At 39.2% G+C, this 19,340-nt stretch overlaps 2 long non-coding RNA genes across 2 annotated transcripts in view; both read left to right on the top strand.

Moving 5' to 3' along the window:
* The first annotated feature begins 914 nt into the window (after positions 1-914).
* On the top strand, positions 915-12,819 carry LOC137159705 (uncharacterized). The gene is made up of 4 exons (XR_010921702.1): positions 915-995; positions 8,299-8,364; positions 9,555-9,622; positions 11,140-12,819. It is a non-coding gene; the product is annotated as an uncharacterized lncRNA (long non-coding RNA).
* Positions 12,820-13,514: 695 nt separating this feature from the next.
* LOC137159704 (uncharacterized) overlaps positions 13,515-19,340 on the top strand; it is a 43,787-nt gene continuing 37,961 nt past the window's right edge. Inside the window, exon 1 of the long non-coding RNA XR_010921701.1 lies at positions 13,515-13,672. This is a non-coding gene — a long non-coding RNA (uncharacterized lncRNA). The remainder of the gene's footprint in view (positions 13,673-19,340) is intronic.

The raw sequence follows: 19,340 nt of genomic DNA, 5'->3' as shown, positions 1-19,340 counted from the left end.
GTACTATACAGTGCCCAAGTAAGACCCCTTTATAACTCCAGCAGGAGAGAGCCAGGGAAGGGCATATAACTATAGCCATCATTTTAATTTACCTTATAGGAATTCATTCATTTTCTCATTTAAACAATGCACTTTTTTTCTTTAAATACCCCCTTTAACTTGCCTTGCCCCCCCTCCACCCTGTAAAAAATGCAAGCAGAATTTTTAATTTCTTTATTGGGTAAGACCTGAGTTATATATTGACCTGGCTGTGTGGCTGATCTCTTAGGATTAGAAGGACCCTTTGTTTGATGAAATTGATTTTAAATAACCACTAAAGTCTACTGTATGGGTGATGAAATAAGGGCTGGGATGTCTAAGGAAACTGCAGTTTGGGTTTCTTGTTAACCGTTGTAATGAGATAGAAGTTTACTTTTGTTACTGGCTTGGCATATCTTATGGAAGAATAACCACCAATATGGGGTGGGTCTGTCCCACTTCTCAGTAGTTTTTCCTGAACCTGGTATCCTCAGCTGTGACCCACTGAGGCACAGTGACACCCTTTCTTGGAGATAGTCTGGGCTCCAGGTAGGCATTTCCCTTCTCTTGGAATTTTCAGCTGCAAACCCTCTCTTGGCATTAGGTGCCTGGACCATTTTTAGTAAGAAGCCAATCTCTCTGTCTCTCACCTAATGATTCTTTCTTTTTTTTTTCCACAGCAGAACAGTTTTGACATTGGGCAAGAGAAAGAAAGAGCAAGCATGAGCCTAAATCCATAGCTTGATGGTTAGAGCACTCACCTGGGAGGTGGGAGACAGGATCATGACTCCAAAGACTTAAATTATTTATCAGCAGTGGAACACGTTCAATATGAAACACTGAGGGAGTCCCCAACATCAGTATTTCCTATATCCCATTGGTTAAGGCAGATGCGAACAGATCCCTGTTTAAATCTCTTTCTTCCTCTGCCAGGGAGAGGAGGGGGGGATGTGAACCAGAAATCTCCCACAACCCAGGTGAGTAGCCTAACCACCAGATAAGAAGTTCTGAGGGAGTTCCTCTGACCCTGGAATTTTGTGTAAACTTCTCTGTAAGGGCCCAAACTGGCAGGCAAGCTCTAAGTTTGCTTAACAAACCAGACCCCATGGGTGAGTCAGGCAGAGGAATGCCTATCTTCCCCTGGTTCATGCATCACTCTGAGGCTTATTCATCCAGACACGTAGAGCGGGGCTGCACCACTCATGTTCAAAGGCAGAAACACAGGCACTTAGGGAACGTTTACTGCAAAAATACAGGTGCTGAACGAGTTTAGGCACCTACAGGACTCAGGAGCAGCTGAGTGGTTGCTTGTGAATCCCAGTGAGGCCTGATTCTGGGATTTAGGCACTAAAGTCCTTTTGTGAATCTAGCCCATTTTTCCTTGGTTGTGGAAAGAGGAGCAGATTCAGGTTGATAACATCATTTACTTCCAAAAATTTTCCTCTCAGTCATGAGTACTGGTAGAATATTTACCCAACAGAAAGCTCTTAATATCTATAGTTGTTTGTCAGCTAAATTGAGTTGGTGGTCTTAGTTGAGCGTCCATTGGGCCACCGTACAGATCATAAAATCTATCATTTCAACTGGCAGTAATTAGAAATCTTGGGAATTTCTGCTGGGACCTGTTGGCAATCCCAGCAGAAAAACTTTGGGTCCAATGAGCATGAAGGCTTAACATCTCGGTGATAGGGCTGGCAGCCTTGAAATGAAGGCTGAGGCATATTGATGGGGCAGTGGTGGGAAGCTGCATTGCTGGTTCCTGTGCTGCACCTGCTGCTCTCACTTTGGTTTTGGAATCCATGCCATATTTCTGGTGGAAATGGTTCACCAGCATGCCACACTCCAGGAAAAGCATTTGAGCCATGACACACAGAGTCACTATTCAGGATACTTCATAGACTAGTGCAATCTCTGTATTTTCATAGTAGTACCTCTCTGGCTTTCTCTTGTTCCTCCTAGAGATACTTCAAATCACACTTGCAAAGTTGTCATGAAAACTTACCAACCCAGGCAAATATACTTGCCTACCTGTACCTTGATGATGAAAAAAATACTGATATTTTACTTAGCTGTCAAAAAGAAAATTACTTGATCCAGACAATATGAATACTGCAGGACTGCTTAAAAGGATTTATAAGAATTATGTGTATGCAGGAAAATTACCTAACCGGCAACTGAGAGTCACTGTTGCCAATGCTTTAGTATGTAATATCTAAAGCTTTATTTATGAGTGAAAAAAGGAGAGAGTTAAAATGGTCAAAGACTTCATATACATACAATCATTGCAAAGTTCTTGGGTCAGGTTTGTAACAGTGATGTTACAGACTGCTAGCTTGTAAAGTCTCTGGCAACTTCAAAAGATTGGAAGGTCCTCAGTCCATTGATTGGAATGCTCCTTTTAGTGGAAATCCATAGTCCAGAGATAAGAGCAGGAAAGAGGCAAAATGAAGATGCTTCCAGGTGCTACCTTCTCCCATGTGGAGGGAATGCTTTCAGCTTGGCTGGTGGAAAAGAACAGGCACAAGATGGAGTCCAAGATCACATGAGCTAGTCACATGCCCACGCATGCTTTGGTGACTCCTAGGAGCAGTCATTACCCATATTCTGGCTAAAGCATCCATAGGAAAGCTCACCAGGTGGGGATAAACTTCTTCTCTGGCCCATTGTGACCTTTAATGGGCCATCAACTTGAATGGTCCATTCAAAATGTGCTGGCTAGACTGGATGTAAACTACCTGTTACCTCAGGAGCAAACACATTTGAAATACTGGTACATAGTCAATATTTATAACTTTAAATACAAAGATAATACATATGTACAACAGGATAATCATATTTGATAGATTGTAACTTTTCCATTGATACCTTACATGAGATATTTTGTAGGTTTGTTGCAATTGTCCAACAGTGGCAATATTAATGATATAAATGGCCATATTTCAATCACACAGTATTATAGAGTGGTAGAATCAGCACCGCCCCCCTCCCCATCTCGACATCTCTGATTGGCTAGTAAGGTGAGGAGCCACCTAATGTGCTGGCTTTTGTGAATTCAATTTTGGGGCACCTGTCTCTCCCCATTCATCATACATCGAGCCTAGGCACTGAACACAGGATTTTTGAATCCCAGAGATTTTCTAAGTGCCTAAAAGTCTTTGTGAATCTAGCCCAATGCTGTTTATTTTATTTCATTAAGAAATTGAAGTCTGTAAGGGGGTCTCCAAACCACACTGAGCCAGGATGGGAAGGGGTTAATTGTGTAGCTTGCAAAGACTGATGCATTTGTCTCCTGCTAGAAATGTCATTCATGGAAGGAGACTCCTTGACCAGGATGGAGTAATCAGGCGGGGAAATACTGATAAATGGGAGGAAGCAGCCTTCAGAAGGTTGGGGGCCTTGTTAAAGGAAAGGATTTTTTTTTTTATAACCCTGGAGAAAATTGGATTCTAGAGTCCTGCTCAGAAGAGAGGAGAAGCAGTGAGGCTTCCTTGGGGATGCTCAGGCCACAAGGTGCTCATCCACTCAGTGAGTGGGAAGAGTGGCCAGATTTCCCCAAGATATTGTACTGTGTGTGTTTTCCCCCCTCTGAGTTGGGTTCACAAACTGAAAATCTGGTGAATGAGAGAAATTCTTCAGGCCTCACTAAGGAAAGCCTGGGAAAGAATTAGAGTGGGATGGGTTTTATTGTCTTTCTGGAACTGACCATGTTCTGCATCTGGCATGGGGTTTGGCCCTTGACCTGAATCTTTGGATCACTGGTGTAATGAAAGAGGGTTTTCCTCCTAATCCTACTCTGCATGTGTTTTTCTTTCTGTTTCCTGCTTTTGCCAGTCATCCCTTTCTCAGTGTGACTACTGTGTGAGCCCTAACCAAATATAAAGTGGCCAGAATTAGTATTTAGAGGCATTTAGTTAATTTAAAACAAAGAATAAAAATTAATTTTAATATACAGAGTTAAAAAGAGAGTGAGATAGTATGAAACAATTGAGAACTTTTTTGAAATTGCTGATGTTCATGGAAAATTACTGAGAATACCATAAAAACCTTTTATACCTGAATGAATTTCAATTTGTGGTATAGAGACATGATGGAAAAAAGTGTGATGGTTAAAGCTTGAAAAGTGGACAGAGCCCCCAAGATTGCACAACATGACAATGAACATCAAGGGCAGTAAATGAATAGTTAGTGAGTGAGATGGAGGTGTCATAATCCAGATCTGTCTGTCCATTTCACCACTAATGGAATCTTCCTTGGTGGGTTTCAGTGCTGCTACTGTTAGGCCAAGCTAAATAAGGAAATGCAAAACCTCAAGAGAATGGAAGAAGAAGACATTGTTAAAATATTCCAAAGCTTCATTTCAAGAATGTGTAATAGTTTGGGTTGGTTCTTATTTTCTCCAAACCATTTTACTCTTTCCTGGACATAAACAACTATCCCCAGGAAAGAGTATTCATATCTTATAACTTTCCATTAAATTGTATTTTTAAAAACAGATGGGGGAAGAGGTGGGGAAAGGAAGCACATTAAGTATAAGTGCCTGAGTTTAGTGTTTCATCACAAACCAGCAAGAGCTGAGAAATTTGGCTTTACGATTGACAATCCTTAATTCGTATGTTTTCTGAAGCTTTCCAGTCTCTCTCCTGTTGTTAATGCTAAAGTCTGTATATGAAAATATTTCTAACTAGCAAGAAAGAATTTACAATGAGTTACATTTCTTGTTTTAACCTATGAAGTCTTCTTCCAAATAAGCCCTACAAAACCAGTCTAACCAAAACCCCATTTTTCTGGAACTTATTAATGCATTCTGGTGGTCTTGGGTTGATTTCTAATTCTTCTCTGATTCTCTCCTTCCCAAAACCTCATAAAATTTAGTAAAGATGGCAGCTTTAGAGCATTCTTAACTGAAATGAAGATGAATGAGAATAAAACCACTTTTTTTCTCACTTCTATAGTGTGGGGAGGAAGGGGTGAATCCTTTTGAAATACATTTTAAAAAAGTTATCTTTTCAGTAGCAGAAGAGTGTAATTAACTGACTGCAATGTAACAATTGGTGAACATCATTAGACTTTGTACTGTTACGTTCATAAAAGATACCCTACTCTCTTCACAAAAAGGGCTTTTTCAGCCCTTTATAAAACAAAGGGGCTGATTTTCCCCTTCATTCACGCCTGAATAAATTAAGAGCAATCTTATTAAGATCAATAGAGTACAGAAGTGTAAGGGAGAGCAGAATTTGGCCCATGAAACTTAAGACTGCTTATGTACTCGGGATGGACAAACTGAAGAATACATTTTCTGGATAGCACAGATATCCCCTGTGTTTGGTAAGGTAAATATTTCTAAATATGTCCATGCGGATACGTATTCTGCTGCCTACCTCTTCTATCCAACAACAGCTGGCCTCAGAAATTACCTGTTACCACTGTGCCTTTAAATGGTACTCTGGACGTTATGCTCCGAAGGCACTGGGAAACCGAGCAATTTGCAAACATTTTGGTTTTGCAGATTGTACCTTAAACTCTGTTCTCATTCTTTGTCAAAATCTTCATCCCCCATATGCCAAACTTCCCTCAATCATAGGCTGGCAATGGCATTGTTGCTTAATCTATTCTACATTCTTCTGGTGCTGTTGAAGCCTTGCCGTTTCTGTTGTTCTCTATTACTGTCCATCATCTGGAGGTGGTATTTTCAGCAGTCATATCATGGTTCATAGGTATCTGTGGTGGATGCCCTACAGATAGAGATTATTTATGTAATGTTTCACATGCAGCCAGTATTCCAGAGAGTTGTTAACCAGGGCCTAAGTCATTCCTTTTACAGCAGCAGGGATTAAAACACAGTGGATCCCTGGCTGAATGTGTACATGGTAGGAGCGCTGCTTCAGCTGCACAGCTCTTGCTTTCCCTCAGAACCCTGGTAGCCTCATTGTGGGTAGGAGCAGGCTGTGAACCTGGAACTTAACGGTGTAAAGGGAAAAGAAGATGGGGTCTCTGTTTCTGCTAAAAACTAATTTTAAAAATGGCTGTAAAAAGCCTGAAATAAAAAATGTCTTTTTAGCAGTTATTTAATCTTAAAATGTTTTAAAGTAATAAAATAGTTAAAAGGCCTAAACGCCAGTAAAAATAAAATGCAGAACTTAACTTGTAACTTAAATAAAGAAAGTTGCAAGTACTCTGCTAAAAAATTCCTAAATAACATTTTTTTAGTATGTATGACCATGAAAACTGTAACATATAAAGACTTGTTTATACCACCTTATAAAAACAATCAGTTTTTTGTAAGTAAAGTTCATTCCTTACATTTAAAAAAACCACCTTCTTTACGTAAAGAATAAAAATCTGACTTTGCTGATCTGTTGTTTGGCTAATTCTGGACTATCCGCTGGGCAATAGACTTATAAATAAAACCCCCTAAGTTTGGGTTCTTCCACAAGGGGACAGGTATTCTCTTGACGTTGTCCCCAGAGAAGCATGTGGTGTCCAATTTTCCATGATGTGGAGTCCCTACAAAAGAGGGATTCCATGGAAAGCAGCCAATTTAGCAGTCATGCTGGATCCATGCCGCCAGGGAACTGGGAGGGGGCAGGCAGAAAGTGTGGAGGTCTATGGCGTTTGCTGGTGGTGCACAACCCTAGGTCTCAGTGGCAGTTCAAGGTCAGTGGCTTTGAGAGCTGACTATCCGTTTATGTGGGGTGTGTGGGATACCCCCTGAGGGAATGATACTGTAAGGGGAACTTCGTGGAACTTCTTGTTCCCTATGTAGATTTTTCCCAAGTAAAGGGATCTGAGCACAGCTAGTTGTTATTCTGTACTGCTAAGAGTTAGTGCTTGCCAGAGCTGGTGCAGTAGTTTCCACTTGTACTTTATATTGACTTCTACTTTTCTAACTACTGAATGTACATGTAAGAAAAACAACTAGCATGTCTAGTTTTCTGTGAATGTACACAAACAGAACACACAGATACTGTTTACATGATTAGATATGGGCTCACTCTGCAGAATTTTATCTCATAAAGTTTAGGGCCAACTGGGAAATTCAGATCCACTCCCAAAACTTGAGTGTTTGAAGCCAGGGTTGTGGTTTGTTCCCTTCATTAGTTTCCACTCAGTATTGATCAGAATTGATTTTGCAGAAAAATATTAATGTCTTGGTTTGTTTGAACAGCTCTTTGAATATATAACACACTATGTAATTGCTAAGTATTACTATTATTTTCTATTTCTATAGCATGTAATCTTTTGCAAAAAGATTTACTTGCATGACTTGTTTTTAAATGTTACATAATTAATTGCTAGGGATGAGAGAACATCATGGTGGTCTGGCTTTGCAAAACCTCTAGATATTTTTTAGTTATGAGTTTCATATTCCATTAAACTTTTGAGTTTTGCCAGATACTTTCTTTTAAATTAAACCAGTTTTTCAAGGGAAATGTAATTGCTTCATCACCCCAAGTATTTGTAGCTAAATGGAATCTTGTGTTATACAAACAATACTGATTTGTGCCTGAAAGTAATTTTTGTCTTCTTGGTAGAACTATCAAGGACATGAAATAAGGAGACCTGCAGCAGCTCAGGATTTGCACTTGAAATCCTGAATGGAATGAGCTGAGTGGAACTGAAACCTCAAATTATTTTTTTGGTCAGAATTTCAAGTTCTGTTCTAAATCTAGAATTCTATTATTAATGGGGTCCTAAATTTGATAAAAGAAGTTCTCCACTCCTCCACTTTATATTTTGACTCTTACAGAAACAGTGATGACAGGTTTGATTCTCCATGGTAATGTTTGTAGCCCTCCACCCATAAGCCGATATCAGCTAAAATAATTTCAGGACTGGTGGAGAAATGTGAAAGTTAATGCTTGTTACCCGCTACTACACAAGTATACCACAGCAGTACTGAACAGTTTGATGCATTCTGGCTTACTCTGCCTTTGGAGGTGGTATAGAATGCTACAGCTTGGGATATCAGCCTCACAAGCACCATAGTACCAGTACAGAAACACAACAGGGAAAACGGAGATGCCATGTAGCTATAAAAATGATCTGCCCTCCCCATAAGTCAAGAGAGAGTCCTATTTGTGCAGTCATGAACTGTAGTTAGACAGGCTATGATCTCTCTTAAACCCAACTAGCTGCCTGAAAAGTCTGTGGCCCCTAAATTACTTCTTTATATATTTAGAGTGTAATATTTCTTCAGACAGACATTGTAGTACTGTACAAAGACCTTGATTATGTGGAGTTCTGTATCTTTCCTTGAATTTTTTTTCTTTTCCTTTCCAGGTCCAGAACTATCTCTAAAGAAGCATTGCTGCAGTAAAGGAAATGATTAAAATTCCCAGAGGCAAGGTAAATATTGGTTTTAAATATAGGATCAGAGTGAACTTAAATTTTACAACCTACAAGACCCATCATCCAACACTCTCCATAGTACCATTTCAGTTCCCCAGAAAGAATGATTGTAAGTAGAAATATATTATTTTGCCAGGAAATAACTGGTTTTGAGTTATTAAATTCCAGCTGTGGCTGAGGCAGGGAGGACAGGAGAGGAAGCATTCACAGTTCACTGTAAATTTGCCACAAGATTTTCCTAATCCTCCATTTCCAAAGATAATGTAAATGATGGATTGCAGAAATTGAACTGCAGGTGCAAAGCTGTGGAGCTCTCTTTTAAACAGTGATATTTTGTTTCTCCTGCTGATGAAATGAGCTCACCGTGAGCACAGGAATTTCATTCTAACCTCCCACAGCTCAGTCTGAAAGAATCATTTACACAGTTATGTTTTGAAATAGTTTTTGTCTAGTTTCATATTAACCATAGTAAATAGGATGCACGTTAGATATTAATTCAAACTAGGGGGTATGTTTTCTTCTTGTTGAGTGCACATAACTTCACTCATAACTAAACAAAGTCTGGCCTAGACCAAAATCACAGATCAAAATGCCTCTGAGCTTAGGGGTGTTCAGATGCAAACTTTGTGTTCAGATGCCCATTAAGAGAACACTAGACTCCAAATTCATATAATAGAAAATTCAAACTGGAGAAAAATCGTCTACAGTATATTAATTCCTAGAGCTGGTTGAAAATTTTCCATCAAAACTGTTTTTCAGTGGAAAAGTAGGTTTTTTGACTAAACAAAACTTTCCTCAAGAAGTGTCTGTTTTCAGTCCAAATGAAGAAAAAATTCATTTTGAAATGCTGCTGCAGTGACTCATGGGCATTGTAGTTCAGGTGCCTTGGGTACCTATTCTCCTCTATAGGCTGGATTCCTCAGCCAATCTACATCTCCAGTTTTTGTTTTTCTGTGAAAAAAACATTTCCTGACCAGCTCTATTAGTTACCAATAACTTTCACTTCTAAGTTATCAGTTCAAACTCCATCCTGGTCAGCAGTAACTACGTTTTTTTAATGCCACCTCTCAGTTTATTTTGGTTAGAGGTGCTAATTCCAAAAAGAAAAAAAAAGTGACTTTAGGGTTTATAAATGGTACCAGATAAAAAACACTGGAGGCTGGCATTCTATGTTTATCCACATATAGGTATGTACATCAGTGATGCAAGCTTCCATCTTCTCCTCAACCCTTCTTGGGATGGACATTTTCTAGGGGTGAGTTCATTTCCCATGCTCAATCAGTCTTCTTGATCCCTTTGTTGAGGCTGCCAACAAAGGTGCTAATTGTGATGAGAACATCTGCCCACTAGAAACTAGGTTAAGACCATAAACTCATTTCTTATAACAACGGTTTTATCTGAGGATCTCAAAGCACTTAAACATGGTTATCAGCTGAATGATTTTATAGATGAGAGAACTGAAGCTAGCATAATGTGAGTTGCTTCACGTGACATATGACATCCCTGCAAAGATGGGAATAGACTTCCAATCCCTGTTGTGGCCACTAGTCTACTTTCATCTCTGAAACAACTGTTACATGGTAACAATTTCTGTTACTACGAACCTGGACTGGATTTGATCCAGTGACCTAGAAATGATAGACTCTGTACCCTGTTACCCTTCTGCTGAGTTATCCAGTTACTTATACCAGGGGAAACATAAAAAAGTTGAGGCCTCTGGGTTTCAGTTATTTGTGCTGCTTAAATTCCTTGGCCTACCAGGTGAGGTATAACAACATAGCTCTAAATTTCCTCCATGATACTGTTTTTGTGGCTGAGGCACTAGATTGCATCTCAGGAGACCTGAGACTGATTTCCCAGCTCTTACTGACTTTGTGTGATTTTTTTTAGCCAGATTGCTTAATCTCACTGTGCCTCAGATTCTCATATCTAAAATGGGAGAATTAACTCCTTTTCTCTTGATAAATTCTTACATCTATGACTATCAAATGTTCTCATAAAGCTGTTGCAAAGATGTAGTCCCATATTACATTCTGTATGTTATAAAGTCACCGCTACTGACCAGATGTCAGAATGATAGTGATACCACTTGATGGAAGTAATAATTTTAAAAAAATGTGTTAAGTCAATGGGTAGTTTAGAGTTCCACCAATTTAGCTCATGTTTGGAGAAGGGAAAGAGTCTTCTGTAATTATGTTAATATTCTGAAATCTCCCTACTTTTCTTTATTTATATTCCTATCCCTAAGAGGCAATCACTAGAAGGATGGGAGGGGGCTAGGAGGGATCATATTCCCTTGAAGTTTTAACTATCCACTGATATCCACTTCAGACTGGTTTCAGGAATCATGCATTTTCACTTCTGGTCTCCCCACAGGTCCTCCTTTAAATGTTGAATTTGCACCTCTGCCAGGAATGGGCCCTTTTCTGATTCTTCAAATAGCCAAGAAAATTGGGTCAGGTGCTGCTGGGACTGGATGAAAAAGTTAGTACCAACATCAACCGGCAGGTGGCACCAATACACCATTAAACCAAAAGAGAAAGGTCCAGGGAATGTTTTCATATAATATAGGGCATCTTAGAAACAGTATTTTCATAAGGGGTTCTTCAGTATACAGAGTCCAGTGTGTAGACTGTCTGTTTAGAGCTGCAATGAACAGTGCCAGTGAAAGCCCCAAAGATTCTAACTTTGGAGCTGCTGCCTGAAGATTGTGTCTGTGCTGAGGTCAATAACTATTTCTCCCCTCCCCTTCCCATTGTCTGTCCTGTTAAGGTTACCAGGAGCAGCAATGTGGCTGATGTTCGCAAACTCTGGAAAAACCACTTGGGCAGTACATTCAGATTCCACAAGAACCTGAATTAACTTCAAAATATTTCTTCTTTGAAATCTTCCAATGAAAATCCACCAAATGTGATTTAAAATGATAATATAAATATTAATTGAATAAAAATAAACATAAACTACCCACCCCTTTCACCCAGCCCCCCAAATAACCAACCAGGAACAAATTAAATTAATCAGCTCATCGATCCACTCACCACAGGAATATGTCCCCTCCCTCCAAAGCATTTAGACTTTCCCTGTGTTCACAGACGTCTTCCCTTTATCCCATGTCTATTCCTGCCCATTATGGGCTTTTGTCATTTTTTGTTGTGTTCTTTCTATGACTTATGGCCTGATCCTGCCAGGTGCCAAGCACATTAGCTTAGGAGGGGCTGTCAGTCCTTAACTCCTACTGATGTTAATGGGGAGCTCAGGATCAAATCATTCCATTCAGGGCTGGCCTTAGACCAAATGGCTCCCCAGGCAAGGAGCGTTTTCAGTGGCGCCCCCCCCCCCCATTTGTGAAACTTTTGAATACCTAATTTTTTATTACATTTGTAGCCCATTTCACAACTTTGATGCATGATTTGCATGAATGATTTGTCCCTGTCATATAAGACGATAAATTTGCATGTTGGGATCTGTAAATCTATATTTATTCGTGCCCTATATAAGTAAATAAAAAAATTGTTTCCTCTAAGCTTATAGAAACTTTTAAATTTTAAGAATAACTGAAATGTACGAACATCAAGAAATTGAATTGTGCACCTACATTGGGTGGATCAATATGAAACAGTGCTACAGTAGGTGACAGCCTTAGAATGTTAACCCTCGCCTGTTAGTTCAAAATATCGCTTTTCTTGCCTTTGCCTCCCCCCTCCCCCAAACTGAAGCACAGAGTCATTACATGTTAAGCATGGCAAAAGAAGTAACAGTATTTCTTTTATATTGTTGCATAGATAAGGGTTTGATAAATATCTCTGGCCTCTCATTAAATATGTCCTTTATTAGTTGTTACTTACACTCTTCAAGTCTTAAAGCACAAATACACTTTCACAATTACACAATAAAACAAGGTTCACAATATTGCAGCTGGGGGTCTCACTTCACTTCAGTTTGTTCTTATATCTCTCTGACTGACTGGTGATGCCCTGCCCCTTATATACCCATGAAGGCATAGCTGACAACATTCTAGGAGGTTCGAGGAAAACGTAATTCTCAAAGTCTGGAAGGTTCCACCAGATTCTACAAAGGTCCAGAACATTCTAGGAGGATAGCGAAAAATGAATCCACATACAGAAAACCTGAAACATTTTATTTCAAACATTCAATTTTCCCTTTTTTTGCTAGCAACAAAAACACCCCCCGAGCATGGCGCTCTCCAGCTCTGTCACTCCAGGTGATTGCTTGGGTTACCTGCCCCTAAATTTGGCCCTGATTCCATTTTCAATTCCAAGAGGCAGGAGTAGGGGTTTTGACTTGTGTAGTTCCATGTGCAACTATGACTTTACATCAATATGTATTAATGAAAGTAATGGTATTCATTTAAAGCTAAATATAGATGGTATTTCTATTTGCTTTTACTGTTTTCCTTTGCCTTTTAATGCTGCAGGCCTTTAAATGCTATTTGATTCAGGGATTTTGTTTTTAAAGTGAGAACTGGTCATCTTGTGATTTTTCCACCATCTTGGATCTGAAATATCGTGAGAATACTACATCTCTTTGTTATTGCCATGTAAATGAATTCCTAAGGCAATAGAAAATCATCTGAAAAATGTAAATACAAATATTTGAAATACAATTATTAGACCCTGTTTCCCCACTACCCCCAAAAGCCACACATGTAACTTTTTATTGAAATGATTTTTTTCTTTAAATGCAATTTTTCTTTAGCAATATGCCAGACAAGTGAGGTGTGGCCATTGGAGGTTTTTGGTGCAGAGAAGCCTGCCATTTAAGTTTTAAAAATGTTTCCTGAGCACACCCAGAAGTTAAGAGAGCCTGTCTGAATTTGGGAATGAATGAAGTTCCATTATACTTGCAGTACTTCAATAACAAATGTTATGCTGACAATGTGGCTCAGGATTTGAGATGTGGGATAACCCCAGGGAGCTACTGATACTTCCAAACTTAGATGTACCTGACTGACTCTGGGGAGAAGCCCACATAGAAAATAAATATTCAGATCCTATGATGTCCACTGAAATACTTTTGAATAAAAGACAATGGAGATATTTGATAATAGCCTTTTCACTTTACAGTGGCAGCAATGGCGTATCTCTTGCTATCATTCCCAGAGTTCTGCTGAGAGGAAGAGAGAACTTTTCCAGGTGTAATGTGATTGCACATGTTGGTGCATTGGCTGTTCTATGGGGCCAATCCTGCTCTCATTGAAATTCATGCCAATTTTCTCAAACGACTGTAGTGGGACTGGGATTAGACCCTAACACTTTACTTCTTGAAATTGCATCAAAATAGGATGGTGAGTGGGCATTACACATATATAAATATTTCTTCAAATCCTGAGCTAAGGGTGTGCAGGTATTTCAGTGCCCAGTAATCACTTGTGGTGTCTGTATGTATATATCCCACAAGAAGGCTGTGCCAGAACTTAGAGTACAACACAGATCTTATAGCCAGACCTGTTCCTTACATGTAAGGAAGATTTTTGTTTTCCCTGATGAAATCCTTTTTGGTAGACTCAGCAACTAGGTCAATGAGTGCCAATATCCCTGCATCATTATGTATTTGTTTATATGCCCTTCTGAGCATGGACATCTTTAATGTTAATAGCATGTGAGCTTTACACATTAAAGTGTTTGTACAGGATCTAGTGCAACTGGGCCATGATCCTGAGTAAGGCCTCTCGGGGACTAGTGCAATACAAATAATCATTATCATTATATTGGTGACTGAATTGGCAGTGGATTAATATCCTCTTGGTTATAGTGATGCTTCTTCCAGAGCAAAGTGGAAGCACCTTATTAGGCATGGAGAGCCTCTCCCACTGGCATTGCCTGTACTGGATAGAGGACTGTCTTCAATGGGGCTGTTGGGCCAGCATATTTTCCCTACAATAAATGACTCATTTTAAACATAGTGACATTACTCGTCATACCAAAGCTACAATTTAAAGACACCATCATGAAAAGAGATGCCTCTCACAGTTATATTAAATATCCCAAAGCTTGTATATATTTTACAGATTTATTACTATTGAACCACGTCATCTTCTCCTGCACAACAGTATTATTATAATAGTGTCCAAAATGTGCTATGTGCTGTACAGACGGAAGTAGACATGGTGTCTGCCCTGAAGTGTTTATAAACTAGCAATTGTTGGATTGCATGTGAAATTTGTCTTCCACAGGAGTTGCTAAAATGCTCAGTAATCAAATGATCTGATTGTTTTGGATGGATGTTGCTGGATGATTTGTAATCAATGATAAAAAGCTTTCCTCGGGGGGAAAAATGAGGGGTTGAAAAGGAGGGTGAGTATGAGACATGGAACATACAAAGATTGCAACACTCATACCACCAGGGCATTGGAAGGGATAATCTCTCTCTTTTTTTTTTTAAATGGTTACTTTTTTCTGTTTTAGAATTATACATTTGTTTTGAAAAACATGCCAAAAGGGGGAAATAAATCCTGCCCCTTCTCCACAAGTGCTGAGGACTGTTTTGCATGAGAAACAACTATGATTCTGCTGTGTGTACAGAGTAGGGACCAAGATTTGGGTCGCCTGCACAAGCCACAGAGGAGGGATATTACTGATGTGTTGGAGAAAGAACAAGATCTAGTGGTTTGATTGAGGGACTGGGAGCCAAGAACATTTGGGTTCTTGATGCTCCACTATGTACAGAGGGCAAGTCGTTTGGTCTTGCTTGTGATTTTCCCCTACTTTACAGCATAATAACTCTCTACCACTGACTTTAGTGGCATTACTCCTGGTTTATACTCGTGAAATTGGAATCATAATCCATAATCCATAATCAAGCACTCTGTATCTGTTTTCCCATGTAAAAATTGGAATGTTAATACTAGAGTTAGGTTTGGAATCATTTCTGAACACCCCAAACGCTAAGGATGAATCTAAACTTTGTAGCACAAATGTAGCTCTAATTAGGATTGACTTTCTTTTATCACATGGATGTTGTGGTTGGTATTAATTAATCTTTCCCAGACATTTTGAAGATGTAAAGTTATATATACCAGAAGTATTGGACTAGCTAAAATGAACTGCTAACACAAGGCATCTCCAATCAACATCATTCATTTTTTAACTGATTTCATGGATCTGCTGTGAAAACAAGTTGTTTTCTGTGAGTCTGTCTCAGATGCAAAAAGCAGCAGGATTGGCATCCATACACACCATATCAGGGATTGTGGCCTTTTCCAATGACTAGGTTACATTGTGTTTGTAGTTTTAGAAGTTAATATATAAAATAAATGATAGGCCCTGAAGTACAAAGACATACAAATACTGTACATTGAGAGGTTCTAATGACATCATAATTAGCCACAAGAGCAAAGCTCAAGGTCTTTTTGTTGTCACCAGAACCTCATATGATTATAGTCTTATAATCTCTTATAGTCTCTTTCTGTTTCATGTGTTTTATATATTTTATTTTTATATAATTAATACATAGATCGGGTTAGCAATTTTAGTGGAGAACAGTTTTTTAACAGAAATATTGTGTTACAACTAAAAACTATAACTATATCAATATTTGGTTTTATAGAGAGTCTTAACTAATCATAATTGGAGTAAAATGTACTTGACTGAATATGACAATTCTGTCTACAAGGAATTAGTGTCTCAGCACGGCCCCTTGTATGACTTCAATGGGAGTTTGGGGTACGCAAGAAATGCAAGCATAAGGACTCAGAGTGAGATCCACCCTCTACCTCTTCTGCTTCTTGTCCAGCAGTGGAACTGGTGTAATTCTATTGTGCAAAGGAAAGGTGACTGGATTTGGGAAGCCTGACAGGGTTGTATACTTAATGCATGGTGCAGAGCCAGGTCTTCAGGCACTCCCTGTGTTCAAGGGGCTGATGGAGGCAAGGCATCAGCCAGATGAATGTGCAGAGCTCAATGTGGAAGGGATGTGGGACATTGGATTGGAGTAACCATCACGGAACAGCTCTGTTGCTGGTTCCCTGGGTTTGGTCTTTAATGAGCATCTTTACACATTTACAGTGCAAAGTTGTCACACTGCCTCTGGGAAATACAAAGTGCTTATAACTTCCCAGCTGCCTTTTTTTTTTTTTGACCTGGGCTTCCAATTTAAGTTACTAACATTAATTTTAAAGAAGGGATATTGTAGAATGTTCCTTATTTTAATGTCTAAAGTTTTTCAATTTTGGACTCCTCCCACCTTGTCAAACTTGCTAATATTTTCAATGCCCTGAAGCAAATGTTTGATTCTCCTGCCTGGAAAGGAAACCATGTGATGGCTTAACTAATTAATTCTATTAATTCTAATTATAGCACCTTCCATCAACCAGCTTGCGTTTCTAAACAAAAAATTTAGAGAAGGAAAGACTTACTAAATCCTGTATTCTAGCCCACTTCCAGGATAGGAGTGATTCTTATAGCATGTTTACTAATGCTCTTTCCTATCTCACTGTCAAAGTAAAGAGAAAGCATTTTAATGGGATACATCCCAAATAGTTGACCAAATTTCAGTACAACTGAGTCCAAACCCTTATTCCTGAGTTGGCCTTGAACCTAAAACCCAAATTCTAGTCTATGCCTAATCTGGTGCCAGATATGAATACTACCTCTTTTGTCAAATTCTACTGCATATATGGACATGAAGAGAGTGACTGTTGGCCAGATATAAAAGTTTGAGTTTCAGATTGGCAGCTGAATGACAGGCACATGCCTACACGCAGACTAAGAAAATGTAGGCATAAAAGCAAATTATCAAGACCAGCTTCTTCACTGCATTTCTGAGATATAGTGGCACACTGAAAAGTTCATTCTGGTTTCAAAGTAGCAGTTTTAAAGCAGTAGTGCTGGTTCCAGTGGTGTATTCCTCATTACAGTACATGAAAGATGGCTGGAATCAGCAATCCCTCTAACACTGGAATGAACTTTTTAAATGCGCCCTCTGTAAAATCTATTTTATCCCAATAAGGGTAATTACCACTCCCCTCCCTTCCAATCTTATAAACATCAATTTCATGTTTGTTTTAACTCTCCTTGGAATACCTGCTGGTTTGTGCCCTGAGTGACTCATGGTTTTGAAAGGCACAGAAGAACCGGCCTAATGCTATGTGCACATTTAAAAAAAATCACATGATTTTAGCAGGCAGATTTATAAAAAAACAGCAGTCTGAATGTAATTATCACCTCTTCCCTTTTGCCTTCTGTGTTTCCACTTATGTGAGAAGGGAGATTCGAAAGAATTGTCCTGCAGACCAAAAGCTGTGAGTGTCACTGTCAAAGGTTAAGAATTCTAGATGTGGAATGGAACATAAGAGCTACACTTTAGAATCTGCCATAAATTGCTATCTTGTCACTTGCATTAGGCTCAAAATTTTAGGCAGATACCATTCTCTTCCATGATATTGAGAACTTAGACTAGTTGAGATCATGCCTATTGAGACAGGGTGGATTTAGAAGGGAGAAAGATCATTTTAACAGAGAAGTGGAAAACCACTAATTGCATGGGAGCTAGAAGTGTTCCGGTATTTAAAATTTTTCTTTTCTTATTTATATTACCGTGGCTCCTAGAGGCCCCAACCCTAATCAAGGTCCCATTGTTCAAACATTTAGACACTGTCCTAAAGAGCTTACAATCAACAGTTTATGCAGTGAGTAAATGGGTGTGGAGGTTGGATTGGGAACGTTAATGCTAGATAAAGGATGGTTGGACAGGATCAGTTGAGTTCTGATATTTATTTAACAATTCACGCTGTATAAACAGGCCTAATTCAAATGACTTTCAATGGAACAAAACTGCCTCTTCATGCTGTAGGTGTATGTGGCCTAAAAGGCAGCAGAATTAGCATAGTTGTACTGGGAAGGAGAGGCAGAATACATAGGGACTATGCAAGGAGTCTGGATTATGCTCTGTAAAACTCCATCCATGGCACTACACAGGAATGGTTTTGAGGCATAGCTGCATTGATACTGGTGTCACACCCATTGATTTCAACAAAGTTACCCTAGATTTACACTGATGCCAGGGGAGATTCAGGTCCAGCATAATTAAAAGCATGTGTTAGATATGGTCCATTTGCTGCTATTTATTACAGTTCAGAAAGGTTGGAAATTATGTTTAGTTACTTATAAAAAGATAAACACTAGCTCTTTTGATTGGCTGCTGAGGAGGGCTAATAACTATTCTGTTACTGAATATGATGCAGGAAGTCCAGCTGTGGATAACTTTTGAGTGCTGCACACAGTTATAGGCTTGTCTCGCTATCATATCCATTTACTAAATAATATAATATTTACTAAATACATAGGATAGATCACTTATCTATATGTTTAAATGGCAGTAAGAAAGTTCAAGCAATACATTTCATGATGATAACTTCTCTTGAGTAAACAGGTTACAAGGCCTTTGGCCTTTCTCCTGTATCATGCTATCCAAGGTGTGCTTTAAAATGGGCCCATACAAGAACCACTTAGCTGATTCCCTTGTGTGGAGAACTGGGAAAGGTGGGTGGCCTTACCTAGGCCATGATTTTACCTTTTCTGCCTGACTTCTTCTAACTATCCATTTGATCTAGCTATTCATTAAGGGAGGGTAATATCACAGAACACACTGAGGGGCACATCTCTGTGATATTAATGTTCCTGAATGGTTAGCTTGATCAAATGGGTAGTTAGAAGAAGTCACGCAGGGAAGGTAAAACAATGGCTCTGATAAGGAACATTCCTTGAAACAATAGGATTTGCCCTTCTCAGGCTCTGAGCACCTTTTGAAAAAATAATTCATACTTTGTTTTGGAGAAGCTGCTTCTGTGGTCACTGCACTGTTACTGTCCACAAGCTCCCGAATGAGAACTCTTGCAGGTGTCAAGGCCATAGGGCCTGATAAGTAATTGGCAACCAGGCAGGGACCTAGTTGGAGAGTACTTGGATTGCTTGATCCTACCCCAAAGTGAAGTGGAGGCAGAGGCCTGACAGGGT

The sequence above is a fragment of the Emydura macquarii genome, unplaced genomic scaffold (genome assembly GCF_026122565.2).
Source record: "Emydura macquarii macquarii isolate MOO-44397 ecotype Brisbane River unplaced genomic scaffold, CSIRO-AGI_Emac_v2 contig_1876, whole genome shotgun sequence".
Lineage (NCBI taxonomy): Eukaryota > Metazoa > Chordata > Testudines > Chelidae > Emydura > Emydura macquarii.
This window is presented reverse-complemented; position numbering and strand designations above follow the sequence as displayed.